This window comes from Bombyx mori, chromosome 14, assembly GCF_030269925.1.
Source record: "Bombyx mori chromosome 14, ASM3026992v2".
NCBI classification, from domain to species: domain Eukaryota; kingdom Metazoa; phylum Arthropoda; class Insecta; order Lepidoptera; family Bombycidae; genus Bombyx; species Bombyx mori.
The window spans coordinates 1,496,803-1,512,273 of record NC_085120.1 but is presented as its reverse complement, the minus strand read 5'-3'; positions in this window follow the sequence as shown (position 1 = coordinate 1,512,273).

Here is a 15,471-nt window from a genome sequence, read left to right as displayed (position 1 = left end):
TACATTAATTCAATAAATGAAACATTACACACACTACATACCATGTATTTGACGCACACAAAGTTAACTCAAATCTGTATGGAGTTGGACGTTTGCCTACGTTTGCCGCTAGGGGCATTGTTCCAAATGCATACAAATTTGAGTTAACTTTTACGCTATCGAGAACGTTAAAAAGCTCTCACTAAGCATACAGATTTAAAGCGTGGGATTACCGTAAGTACTTTTGATACGTCCACGCCCACAGCATCTCAGGGTGGGAGTTGTTTTACGTTTTGTGGTATCTATGGGTTCCGTAACCAAATAACACCAGGTTGACCGAGAACTCAGTACCAATTCAGCATCAAGACTAGCAAAAATAATTATTTTCGTTTATGATAAGGTTGATTTCGGGACCTTGGCTTCTAAACACCCTTTTTGTTGCCCTTGTAGATAAACGAGCATACGGCCCACCTGATAATGTTAGGGGAACCGCCAAATCGCTGCCTATCGCTATTACCCAGAGAAATCATTGATATCTATACTTTACTTATTACTTATACTTATATATATATATATATATACAATACAATATTATAAAGAGGAAAGATTTGTTTGTTTGTTTGTATTGAATAGGCTCCTAAACTACTGAACTGATTTGAAAAATTCTTTCACTGTTTGGAAGCTACACTATCCCCGAGTGACATAAGCTATATATTTAAATAATAATAATTAGGAATCCTTACTAAGACTCCAATAATGTAGCCGAAGGTGTAAAAAAAATACCTAAAATATTCTTTACATCGCGCGCTCTATGAATACTATTGATCTATACTAATATTATAAAGAGGAAAGATTTGTTTGTTTGTTTGTTTCGAATAGGCTCCGAAACTACTGGACCGATTTGAAAAATTCTTTTTCCATTAGAAGCCGACATTGTCCCTGATGAACATAGGCTACTTTTTTTAATTTTTTTTAAAAATTTTTTTTTGTTTCATGGGTGTTTTAATATTTCCGAAGCGAAGCGAGGGCGGGTCGCTAGTGATAGAATAAAATAGTGTACTACGACTTTGTACAACACATCATTATTTACAAAAAGTGTCGCGACAGCATATGTCTAACTATTACAGTTATGCCACAATGTGTTCTTTTATTTAAAAAAATAAAACAACGTCAAATATCGTTGACATTTTTGTTAAAGACCCGAGCAGAGCCGGAGCGGAGCCGGAGCGGGCCGCTAGTTGCCTATAAATGTAAGATGACTGTTAATAGGAAATATGTTAACGCACCTCTCTGAATAAATTTTCGGTGCAAAAGAATCTTTTTCCGGTTAATACTTGATGTTATTTAGATTTTTAAGGAAATCTGCCGTACGTAGGCCTACATCAGCCCGGATTATCCTATACTGGGGGTCTTATAGCGACATCTGTCAAAGCTATTCGGTTTGGAACGTAATCCTTCACAGGGCTGCCGCGAAATGTTAGATCCTTCATAAAGTACAATAAAAATTTAAAGCTTATTATTATAAAGTGCATTATTATAAATGTACTCCATTTAAGAACGGCGGAATTGTTCTGAATATATTTTCATAATGGTACCGTTTCTTTTTGTTGGGGGGTAAGTATTAATGGGTCTTTGATAAATTCACAAAACGATCACCAGCAATATTGTTTGAACAGCTCAGTCAGCTATTACAAATAATTTAAGTAATTTTTTTTTTTAGTCCTAAGGGATTACATGTGGCGAGGAGGCCTTTACAGTTCCACCAGGGCAGGTAGGCGCGTCACGGGGCGACCTAACGGGGTTGAGGCTGCGCCGCACGCTACCGTCACTCTAGCGCGCTGGCACCGGGAGGACGGGACGACGCGTCGGCGGCTGCGGACTACGATGCGGTCTGCATTTTCGTCGTCGCTGTCGTCGCCGAACATACTGTGGAAGAGCAACCCGGTCGGCGGTGTATTGCGTTCGACCCGGCAGGCTGGTTCTGGCCCAGCGGCGTATCCCGGAACACCAGCGGCATCGCCCGGACGGCCTGGTAGGGACGCCGTACCGTGGAGACCGACGTCGTTGGTCGTCGACTATCGCCTCGACGACCCGTCGGTCGGGCGTCCTCGGGGTGGCGCCGGGTGTCTGGTTGTAGTGTTGACCGCGGGAACCCCCCTACTCTGACCCCGGACGGAGATCGGACATCGGGCGTAAGAGTGCAGGGGAGTCGTTTAGTGGGTGGGCCCTAAAATCCCTTGGGCCCGCGCTCCCAACACCTTGCAGATCGTCAAGTCCCACATACCCCGCGCGCCCCCTAGGCGCGGGGACCTCGTATGAGGTTCGGCTCCCGGACCGAAAAAAAGGGCGGGTACGCGACCAAGTTAAAAGCAAAAGCGAAAGAGGAAAAAATTTCAGTGCGATGTGATTGTTTTTCATGGATGTCCTCAGTAACTGATATTTGCAATCTACTATATTACTGTCTAATTTAATCATACCGGACTAAGACAATGCGAATTCTCAAAATTCTCTCATAAATATAAACACATTTGGAGTTCCTTTTCATTAATTCGAACATGAAATTTTATTCTAGACGCGGAATCATCAACCCTGACGTCAGACAATTTAGACAAAGCCATGCAATTTTCGTCTTTATAACAGTACGACTTAAAGATCCTATTTTCAGTAAAGCAACGGGAATTAACGTTCGAAACGGGTGATTAAACCCGGATCCCCACGTCCGTGATCCATCAATGGCCCTTGTTTCAATGGCTTCCTTATTTCGAATCAAATTAGTAATGAATGGTCAAACAAAAATTGTGGGTTGATTGTTTAATCAAGTGTCTTTGGTATACTGATTCTTTATGTAATGTTGGGCCCATTGATGTTAAATGACGTAAGAGACTTCGAAGTCGTCGTGGCCTAAATGATGAGGTGAATAAAAGCGATGTGATTGTGCCAGCATTTAAATCCCGCCGGCAGCTACAAAGAGCAACAGGGTATACTAATCTATACTAATATATAAATCTACAGTGGTTTTTACGGATGTTCCGTTATAACTACTGAACCGTGCATCCGATTGACTTGAAACTTGGTATCCATGTAGAGAATAAATGTACTTAGTGGATAGGCTGTATGTATGTGAGTGTTGGCTACCCTACACCAGTTGCGGGGGCGTTAATTATGAGATTTGTGGGGGGGGGAAATAATAATGATTAACATTAAAAAATAAACACAATAGACGGTCTTATTGCTATATATGCATGGAAGGTATATCAATAAGGTATTTTTTTTATGATTGATGGTTTACTGGTGGCCCGTGTCCTTTCTAGTTTCACAAAGTCAGGTGGGCAAGCAAGGGCTGAGCCAGAAAGGGGCGAGATTTGTTAACAGCTACCCGAACGCTACCAAGAGAGACCTAAAAACTCAAGAGTAGCTGCTTCGCGAATGAATCTACTACCGGATCGGAATCACGACCCGCTGAGGAGATCCGGTGAGAAACTCAACGGGTGGATATCAATAAGGTGCTCAGTAGCTATTTTAAGGTAATCCCGGTTTGACACGGTTGCTTAGAGTTATTTTTCCGGTACTTATTCGCTGGTAGCCTTAGGGGCTATTCTAGCTACGCGCGGATGGGTAGGTGAGCTCATGGGCTGAACTTGAGAGAATTTGTTAACACTATCCCTAGCAAGAGCAGTGCTTGCAGAATCTACCACCGGATCGGAATCGCGAGTCACTGAAAAGATCCGGTGAGAAACTTAGTGGGCTGTGTCTATGGAATTGCTTCGAGTAGTTTGTTCATGATGGTCTCACCTATGTCTTTATTTCACATAAAAAAATATACTTAATATCAGTTTTACGAAGCCAAATTAGTCACACAATATTCTTTGACGGCAAACACTATCATGATCCATTTTATCAGACTATCGAAGGCAGTGCTTTTAATCAATTACAAAAAAGGATGTTGCCATGAAAAATACAGGAAACAAATTTATAAAATATAATAAATTAATAAAAATTCGAATTGAAAAGTGTGGTATTAAATGAATTTTTAAACATTGTAGAAAAACTCGACATCATTAAAAATACTGCAAGCTACTCCAATCAATGATGTTTAAATACAAATGTTTTACTATATATTGCATAACTACAATCCCTATGCTAATAAAACATTGTTTTTCGCATCTTTTTTTTACGCAATAAGGTATTTCGTTTCGTTCATTAATTATTATTTTTAATAATACGTCATCACGTTTACATAACATGTTATTACACCGGTAAGAGTAACGCCATCTATCGTCGAATAGCTAATCTAGTAACATCTAGAATGCTCGAGAAGTACAACGCCATCTATTGTTAGATAGCGGAAACACAATACTCGAAATGTGTGGAATATTCTCGACGATTCTAGGGATGGCGTTGCAGAGATGGCACGCAGTCAGTTAGTAATCGCAACTAATCGAAGCGAAACAGCGAACGGATCACCTGAAGCGAAGCGGAAGAAGCGGATTGAGAATTTTAAAGTGTTTGTGAAGTGTTCTAAGTGTTGAATACAGTTTTCAAGTTGTTGTACTCCGGTAGAATTTTTATTTACCCCGAATCCTAGTGCGTAACAATATTTCTATACTGCCGCGTGAACTTCACAATCTAGACACGTCGTCTCGGATCCTCCCGATCCACTAACGGTGCTTTTAGGTACTTCAAGCGCTGGTCACCGTTCTCGTCGAACCCGCTTGCGACGAAGGACTCGACGAGTAAATTAACCCTCAGACACAGCCCACTGAGTTTCTCGCCGGATCTTCTCAGTGGGTCGCGTTTCCGATCCGGTGGTAGATTCTGCGGAGCACGGCTCTTGCTAGGGTTCGTGTTAGCAACGTCCTCAGGTTTGAGCCCCGTGAGCTCACCTACTAGTTAAGGTTACGCTGGAATAGCCTCTCAAGGCTACCAGCTTAAGTAAGAAAGAAAAAAAACAAATATATATATATATCTAGACCGGGAACTCAATGGCGTCAGTCGGCGTAAAAATTCTGATTGAATTATTGTTTTCATTTGATTAGTTCAGCATCTTTATCAGCTCATTTTAAATTGTTTCGTTATTGGTTTCCGCTTGCAACGGCGATATGAGTTACGGATGCCCATAATATCGGGTTAGTAGCGATTTTTGGTCCAGCTTGGCGCCGATTACGGGCAGCTGTGCTACTAGATTTATACGAGTCAACGTTTGATAGATCGCGTTAAGAGTTTACGGCCTTCAACCACGCGCACAGTGGATGGGCGATGCTATAATATGTATAGCAATGTGACTATACCTGAACTATACCTAGACTATTTTTTATTGGTGGTAGGACCTCTTGTGAGTCCGCACGGGTAGGTACCACAACCCCGTTTTGTTTCTGCCGTGAATCAGTAATGCGTTTCGGTTTGAAGGGTGGGGCAACCGTTGTAACTATACTGAGCTCTTAGAACTTATATCTCAAAATGTGTGGCGCATTTACAATATAGATCTCTATGGGCTCCAGTAACCACTTAGCACCAGGTGGGCAGTAAGCTCGTACACCCATCTAACAGCCTGGCCACGGGACATTCGCCGATACGAATATTCGCGCGGTGCGAACGGCGAAGCGTCTAGCGACTAAAATAAGCGCATAGAAATGTACCTAACAAGCCACGCGCACCGGCGACCGGCGAAGCGACCGGCGAAATGTACCGAGCGAATCGCGCGATGCGGCGGGCGAGCAAAACAAATGCATGAATACGGACGGCGCGTGCCACGGAGTCGAGCGGTAGTCGCGGCGAATAGTACAGTGATTAAATAAGTTTAGTTGTTTTCGCCGCGAAAAATTAACGCCGAAATTTTTATATTTTTTATTTATTTTTTATTTTATATTTTTAAAGTCGTCGTGGCCTAACGGACGTCCGGTGCAATCGTGTTGAGCGATGCACCGGTGTTCGAATATCAGGCGGGTACCAATTTTTGTAATGAAATACGTACTCAACAAATGTTCACGATTGATTTCCACGGTGAAGGAATAACATCGTGTAATAAAAATGAAATCCTCAAAATTATAATTTGCGTAATTACTGGTGGTAGGACCTCTTGTGAGTCCACACGGGTGGGTACTACCACCCTGCCTATTTCTGCCGTGAAGTAGTAATGCGTTTCGGTTTGAAGGGTGAGGCAGCCATTATAACTATACTTGAGACCTTAGAACTTATATCTCAAGGTGGGTGGCGCATTTACGTTGTGGATGTCTATGGGCTCCAGTAACCACTTAACACAAGGTGGGCTGTGAGCTCGTCCACCTATCTAAGCAATAAAAAAAAAATTGCTGAAATACTAGCTAGACCAGCTATTTGGAAGTCTAGCCACCCAAAGTATTTCTCGTACTTCTTGTAGAATTCTCCATCTATAGGTATACTCCGATTCTTATTCAAATCATGTACTTCACAATATTTTCCAAATAATAAATAGGTCCTGAACCAAAAAACTATTAACTTGTAAGCAATATCGAGATAATTTCGATATAGACATTTCGCTGTCGGACTTCCTTACTAGTCGCGGCGGCGAACGTGAGTACCCGTGGCCTGCAAACGGTGCTGCGCGAATGGTCGCCTCGTCCACCGCTTCGCTGTTCGCACCGCCGATCCCCGTGGCCAGGCCGTAAGCAATAAAAAAATATCTGAATAACTATTTTCAACAAGTTAACTCAATTCGTGTTCACCAATGACTTTCACGTCATAAGGCTACATTATTTAATAAAAATCGTGTTATATAAATCAAAATCAAACATAAATAATTTAGGAATAACAGTATAACTAATGCATCTATATTTTATTTCGATGAGTACGCTTTAGATTGTTTATAACCGAACCTTATTGTGTCCAATCACATGTTGATGCTCTTTGCTATCACTATTTTATGCTCGCGCTGGTCGTATATAATCATTCTGCATATTTCTGCCATCATGAATCAATCATGCGTTTGGGTTTGAAAGGAATTAAATTTGGGATTTAATCGGTTCTACAGACCGGGGCAAGAGAGTCCGGGTAAGGATTTTAGGTGCGTACTTAAAGTATGTACTAAATAAAACGCGGCCTGTGTAGACCTTCGCTAGGTCGCTGGAATCCGCTGGATGCGGGCTGTGCAGGTTGGTCGTTGTAGAAAACCTTGGGGGAGGCCTATCCGGCCCGTCCAGCATTTGACGTCTGTAGGCTGACGATGATGATGATGATAACTTAAAATTTAACCACAGATGGTTGAATAGGGAAGTGAATAGCACTATGTCGGCGAAAATGTTACCTATCCGTATTCTGTGATGACCGCCTATCCAGGGATCGTCATCTTTAAGAATCTCTTATTCTTAAGAAGATCTTATCAAAGTTTTTTCAAACGAGCTGTAGGATGCTTGCTTTTGTCCCTAGCACTATAATATAATCGACCATTGGGTGCCCCATATAATCGACCATTTCAGAAGTCAATTGAAGAAAAGCCATTAGGATGCCTATGATAACAATAGTATAGCTCATTCACTGGACCCTAATCTTAATGACATCGCTGACATAAGGGCTGGTATCTGAATAAGGGGGCACGTAGATAAATCTCCCGTCGCTCGCTGTTGGGATTGAATACGTGAATGTTTTTATTACATTTGATGTCTTCCTTATAAATATTGTGGGGGTGAATTTGTTATTGTGAGTTTTTCTGACCTTGTTTTTAGTTAAGAACTAGGCTATTCGAGACATGTTTTAAGATGATTAGGTAATTTATAAATTGTGTTTATTTTTTATTTTTTTATTGCTTAGATGGGTGGACGAGCTCACAGCCCACCTTATGTTAAGTGGCTACTGGAGCCCATAGACATCTACAATGTAAATGCGCCACACTCCTTAAGATACAAGTTTTAAGGTCTCAAGTGTAGCTTCAACGGCTGCCCCACCCTTCATACCGAAACGCATTACTGCTTCACGGCAAAAATAGGCAGGGTGGTGGTACCTACCCGCACGGACTCACAAGAGGTCCTACCACCCGTGTTGTGATATGGGTTCGTATGGGTGGGTGGTAGAGGAAGAAGTCCAATACGCTGGTCGGACCAGATACGCTCCAACACTTCAGTCCACGTTGCTATCCACACTGCCGAGGATAGGCAGGAGTGGCGTAGGATAATCCAGGACAAAGTTATTATTATTACCCTCAGCATTGACGATTATCGACGCAAGGAGACGGTGGGTGGGTTTCTAGGTAAGTGAGTCGCGGAAGTCTCTTTATGATACCCTTAGCTTAGGTATCCTAACATTAGAGGAGTTCGTCTGCCTATTAATGAAATAAAAAAACACGTGTGCCACTCGGGAACTGCCGCGGCAAAGCTATTGCATAGCATTTTTTATCAACTTATGCAATTATAATTAGACAATAATAATTTAATTCACACTCATAAGCTAGACCGCGCGAGAGAGTGATGGGCAGACTTTTCATGATGCGCATGCAGTGCGACATTACGCCGCGTGCTTATTCACAAACACTACACAAGCGCAACGTGTGAATGTGTTGAACGCGAGCTACATGGTAGGCGGAGTGGGGTGTTAGGTTTTATTTTCGTTACGGAATTTCTTGATTCGGTCACCGCGCTCAAAGCCCGCGATAAAAGCTATGCAATAGCTTAAAAATACGTTACATGCACAGGATGTGGGCCTTACATTTACTTATTGCTCCTGTAAGCTCACCTGGATGGAAAAAAAATTATATATGTAGTATTTAATGAACAATAATTAAGCACATATTGTTTAAGTAGCTGCATACATGAACCCGCAACGGAACGCAAAGTTAGTTGACCTAACTGCGCACTTTTATTTATGTTACATTGAACGCAAAGTATGGAGCATTGACTAACATCCATATTTTCGTATTCACATTCACCAGCTTGTTTCCAAAGCGCCGTGTGTAAAAAAACGGTACCGCATTTTGAGCTTTAATCATTGTTAATCTATCTATCTTCTATCTTCTTCTTCTATCTTCTATATATATAAATGATTTGCTGTTCGTTAGTCTCGTTAAAACTCGAGAACGGCTGGACCGATTTGGCTAATTGTGGTCTTGAATTATTTGTGGAAGTCCAGAGACGGTTTAAAAGGTAAATAAATATGAAAATGCTCGGAATTAAATAAAAATAATAATTTTGTTTTTCCTTTGATGTCCCCCGTCGGACGGATTCCTTTTATTTGTTTAAGTTTATTTTGTACAAAAGTTTAGGTCTTTTATTTATCGATTGAGGCACTACGAAGTCTGTCGGGTCAGCTAGTTATATTTATAATTTAAATTAAATTAAAAAAAGACGTGATTTGTCCGAATATTGATGAGTTATTATGCGAGGACCGAAGCGAGGGTCTCTGAAGTCGTAAAAGGGCGCTTCTGGAAATTGCCTAATCAAAAATGTTTCCAATGTCACCAGGCACGGTCGGTTTTACCCGGGAATCTTACATGTATAATGTTTTACCCGCAATAGCACAGTATGATGCAGTGGTGGAATTAGTCTTGATGCCGCCCTAGGCTCTGTTTGTCGCGGCGCCCTTAATGTTAGAATAAATTTAATTAATTTTGATCCAAATATTTTTATTTTAAATTTAAAATAACTTTTTTAAGTTAGTTTAGTTCAATTTAAAGTCATCGTAGCCTAAAGGATAAGATGCACCGGTGTTCGAATCCCGCAGGCGGGTACCAATTTTTTTGATGAAATACATACTTAAGAAATGTTTACGATTGACTACCACGGTAAAGGAATAACATCGTGTAATAAAAATCAAACCCGCAAAAGTATAATTTGCGTAATTACTGGCGGTAGGACATCTTGTGAGTACGCACGGGTAGGTACCACCACCCTGCTTATTTCTGCCGTGACGCAGTAAGGCGTTTCGGTTTGAAGGGTGGGGCAGCCGTTGTAACTATACTGAGACCTTAGAACTTATATCTCAAGGTTGATGGCGCATTTACGTTGTAGATGTCTATGAGCTGCGGTAACCACTTAACACCAGGTAGGCTGTGAGCTCATCCACCTATCTAAACAATAAAAAAAAATTGTCAAGTTGATCGGACGTATTAAATCGGTGTTAAATGACGTTTAAAAATTTCGTTTTGAACATACGAACTAAACTGCATGTAGACTAAGCTGATAAAACTGTGCTCAATCGAATTTAATCGTAGATTTAATTAACAAGCCGCCGGAGATCCAGCTGGCCGGCACGCGGCGTAATGCAGGTGCGCACAGCACTCCTCCACGGCAGAAAATGGCGCAACGCCAGCCCCCAATTAATAATTAATTATTAATATTTTAATTCAAATTCAAAATTCGAAATCATTTATTTCAACTTAGATGTCAGCATAACACACTTGTTGAATGTCAAAATATAAATAGCAATGTTAACTCTACCACCGGTTCCAAAAAAAGCCACAGTCCTGAGAAGAACCGGCGAAACAATCTCAGCGGGCTTTTTTTTGGTTTTTTTGTGTGGTCGAAGGTACTTTGTGATCTCAGTGGGCTCCAGTAACCGTTGCTCACCCTTAAGATAGTCTATAGTAGATTCATCAATGCAAAACAAACAGATGTTATGAATCCGTTCACACCGTAACCACGGCCTAACCCCAATAAAAATGTATATTTTCCACTCAATTATTCGAGCCGGGTCGTCACGCACAATCATTAATTCAGCGGGCGGGACAGCGAAAAATTTGTCAAATGCAAATCGCTAGAGCTCGTCCACTCTAACCGACGCCTTAGAGCCTTTGTTTCAAACAAATTACAAATAGTTTTTTTTTTAAACTGGTTTTCTTGCATTTAAAACTTTAATTCGGTTGAAAAATATCTGTTAGAATGTTGAATGGGTCACACAGTCCGAAGACCCAGTTTTTTTACGCTTGAAGGTTACTTAGATATATGTATAGGCTCATCACAATATGACTAGTGGTTATTGTCGCTTATGGGCATCAGCATATATCCTAAAGTGCCGTGAATATCATTCGTCACATGGCTAGTGTGCGACAGAGACAGCACTAACTACTAGCCGGTTGTCTCTTTCCATAGGTCGATTTGTAATACAAGTATAACTATAACACGGTATTTTATAACACGGTTACACTTTAACACGATAAGAAAATTTCCCCAAAACCCTCTCTTATAACACGGTACTTCTACAAGACAATAACGAAATTTTTCTTTAAAATTATTTAGGAAATTACATTATGCACTTAAAATATTTGGAAATCGAATCGAAATTTTACTGGTAATTTTTTATGTATAATAAGAGGTATAGTTGAGATGGTTCATTGAGAAAAATACTCTCGTTTTTATACTGGCTTCTTTAGTCTCATTTTTCCCCCCTACCTTTTCTAGTAACCTCGGGAGGTTATACTAGATTCACCGAGCTAGTAGATGAGCTCACGGGGCTCAAACCGGAAGTGTTGCTAACACTGGCCCCAGCAGGAGCAGTCCTTCGCAGAGTCTACCAGCGGATCGAAAACGCTACCCACTGAAAAGATCCGGCGAGAAACTCAGTGGGCTGTGTCTATGGGGGTCTCATATAACACGGGTTCGCACAACACGGGACTCTATAGGAACGTATCTGCCGTGTTATAGGATGGATACCTGGTGGACCTTTATTTATCGTCGGATACTGTGCGTATTCTTTAAGCTCCGTTACCATAGAGATCACAAACAATATAAAACACTTCCGTCTGGTGTAGTGGTAAGTGACATGGTCACTACACAAGGGGGTTGCGGGTTCGAATCCCGCCAAGGGAAGATATTTGTATGATAAATATAAATGTCTTTTCCAGGGTTATGGATGTATATTAAATATACGTATGTGTATAATAAAAATGTTACATTTATTTCCGTTATCTGGTACCTGTAACACAAGTTCTTTACGAACTTATCACGGGACCAGTTAACGTGACGTGATTGTTAGTAAATATTTATTAAAAAAAAAAAACATGAAAAAAAAGCGACTATTTTCAGGCAATTAATTACGTTCTCGCTTCGTAATTAGTACGTGCCCTGCTTGAACAAGTTCAGTGATAGCTCAGTTCAAATGTAATTGATGGTTTGGTCTATATTGTTTTTTGGGATTAGCTTAAAAAGTTTCCGGATGGTTTCGAGATGAACTAATTTTAACGCCATTGTTTCAGCAATACAATGCTATTGATAAGTTAAGCGCGTTAAGCCGCCATTTTGAATGCCTGTGCGCCATCTTGAGACGCAAGCGTTGGAAGTAGATTCTGTTCAATATATATTTTTTGGATTTCTCTAGTCGTAGGCAATTCATGTAAAACTACTTTCATTGCTTATCACACCTCAGTCATCTGACTACGAAAACTGTAAAACAACGACGGAAATAATTTAATAATAAATCACTATATAGTATAAAACAAAGTCGCTTTCTCTGTCCCTATATCAATAGCTCAATTCTATTCATCAATTCTCTCAATAGCCTATTAATTCGTTGTCCCACACATAGTTCTAGTTATGTTCGTAACTCTTTCGTCGTGCAATCTGTTCTGCTCTGGAATGCGCTTCCTCTTGAGATCAGAATATTACTAACCGCTGCACGTTCAAGTTAAGGGTTCGGCGAATGCTGTTGGAAAAGTTAGCGGAATCATCATGAACTTATTAAGATGAAGTTATTTGTTAAGGAAATTTATTAATATATTCCTTTTAATACTGTATAAACTATTATATGTATGTATTTATGTATGTATGTATGTATATGTATATGTATATATGATTTTGTATATATGTAGATATACTTTTTTTTGTATGTATTCGTAACCTAATATAAATTTCATTGCACCTACCACTATTTACTCTGCACTACCTTTGGTTGACTGGTAGAGAATGCCTTAGGCATTAAGTCCGCCAATGTAAATTTTACATGAAGTGTAATAAATAAATAAAAAAAATATATCTGTCTGCCCCTCTGTATGCTTAAATCTTTAAAACTACGCAACGAATTTGATGCGGTTTTTTTTAATAGATAGAGTGATTGAAGAGGAAGGTTTATATGTATAATAACATCCATTAAATAGGGGAGAAATCAATAATAAATTACAGCTTCCGAAGCGAAGCGAGAGCAGGTCGCTTGTATATAATATAATAGAAAACTGGGAAAAAATCACGCACGATCATCCGACTCCTAATTAGGATTCCCTGTGTTACGGATACCAGAAACTGACATACGCTTAAATATATACATTTACAGATAATAAACACCCAGACAAAAAGCTAACAAACCTGTTCATCACACGAATGTTTGCCCGATGTGGGAATCGAACGCACGACCCTTGACGCAAACATTCAGGAGCGCTAACTAATGCACGACCGAGGTATATAATGACTACAAAGAACGCGAGGTTAAGCCGTAAAAATATAATAATTTTGATTAATATTTAGTTTGATTATATATTTTAATTCAAATAATGCAAATAACCGAATGACGTGTTAATCTTGTTTGCAAACAAAAAAGAAATTCCTCTGAAAGAGTTAAAGTCATTTAGCCTTGCTTCTCGAAGACACGAAGTTTCCAAACGTTATATCAATGTGCTGCTAACGGCAAACGCTTATAATTCTTACAATTCTATTTACCCTAAAACGATAATTTAGTCGTGAAGCACAAATTGAAATATGCATGAGTTATTTTCGCAGATTCTATTAAATACTTATGAACTACACACCACAGTGTACTCTAAGACAGTAGATTCAAAATAAAAGTAAAGCCATACATTCTTTAACGGATATGGCGATAGAACCCGAAAGCATACTATCTGGTATGCATTCTGTTACTCTCTAGAACCCTCAATCATATAGTGTAGCGGCTGTCTCGACCGTTCCAAGCCCACTGAGTTTCTCGCCGGATCTTCTCAATGGGTCGTGATCCGGTGGTAGATTCTGCGACGCACGGCTCTTGCTAGGCCTAGTGTTGCAACATTGTCAGGTTTGAGCCCCGTGAGCTCACCTACTAGTTAAGGTTACGCTGAAATGGTCTCTCAAGACCATTGGCTTAGGTAGAAAAAAAAACCGTTCCTTTCAGGTTAGAGTCCGTGAGCTCACCTACTAATTCGGCGAATCTAGTATAACAACTCGAGGTTACTAGAATAGGTAAAAAATAATAATTAAAATACCCTTTCAGCCGGATCGCATTACTGCTTCGCGAGAGAAACGATGAGGGTCGTGGTACCTACCCGTGGCGGCCCTCAATGTGCCCTACCACATATATTTCGGGTTTGTTGATAGACATTTAAATTTGATAATGCAATGATCGCAGTGCAGGGAAGACTGACTCGGTGGTGCAGTAACCTTGACTGTTGACACGAGGGTCGCGGATTCGAATACCAACATGGGGAAAACATTCGTCTGATGAACAGATTTGTTTTGGTCTTTGTCGGGGTGATTATTATCTGTATACTTATGTGTATATTTAAACATCTATATCTATACTAATATTATAAAGAGGAAAAATTTGTTTGTTTGTTTGGTATTGAATAGGCTTCGAAACTACTGAACCGATTTGAAAAATTCTTTCCCTGTTTGGAAGCTACACTATTCCCGAGTGACATTGGCTATGATCTTTTTTGAAAAACATTAGGGATCCTTACTAAGACTACAATAATGTAACCGAAGGTGTAAAAAAATTAGCTAAAATATATATATTACATCGCGTGCCCTGCGAAAACTATTGATGATAGAATAAAATAATGTACTACGACTTTGAAGAACACATTATTATTTACAAAAAGTGTCGCGACAGCATATGTCTAACTATTATAGTTATGCTACAATTAGTGTTCTTTTATTAAAAAAAATAAAACAACGTCAAATATCGTTGAAATTTTTGTTAAAGACCCGAGCGGAGCCAGAGCGGGCCGCTTGTATATAAATATGTTTATCAATATCTGGTAGGTAACCCATAGGAAGGGGAATCCTAAATTGGGGCCGGATGACCATGCGTTATTTTTTCCCACTTATTATTATTATCATTATATTATCTGTATACACTGTGTGCCAGGATTATCCGCAGTCCCGGGACCAGCGTAAGTTTTAATTGGACCTTTGTCGCAAAGTTGAGTATTATCCGTGAGCACTATATTTAATTTTTGGCTCATCTCCGTCTGAAACTCGGACGTGCTTTTAGCGGCATTAAAAAAGACATACATTCGATTATGACTGAAAGCCCGTCTAGCGTTAAGCCGACGCTATATTTCACGTTTAATAATGTAAAAAATATGGCTTCTATAAATTGGGATTCGAAATAACTTCTCTTTAAGCACGAGTATATAGTTGTCCTATTGGAAAACGCAGTGAGGGACGCGCTCAGACTCGGTAGAGTGATGACCTATACAGCCTCGTCAGTTTTTAGCCCCGTGAGCTTACCCACTAATTCGGTGAAGCTAGAATAACCTCCGAGGTTACTAGAATTGGTAGGAAAAACATGCAGCGTGACTAGCAAGAGCTGGATGAGAGCAGCCGAGGA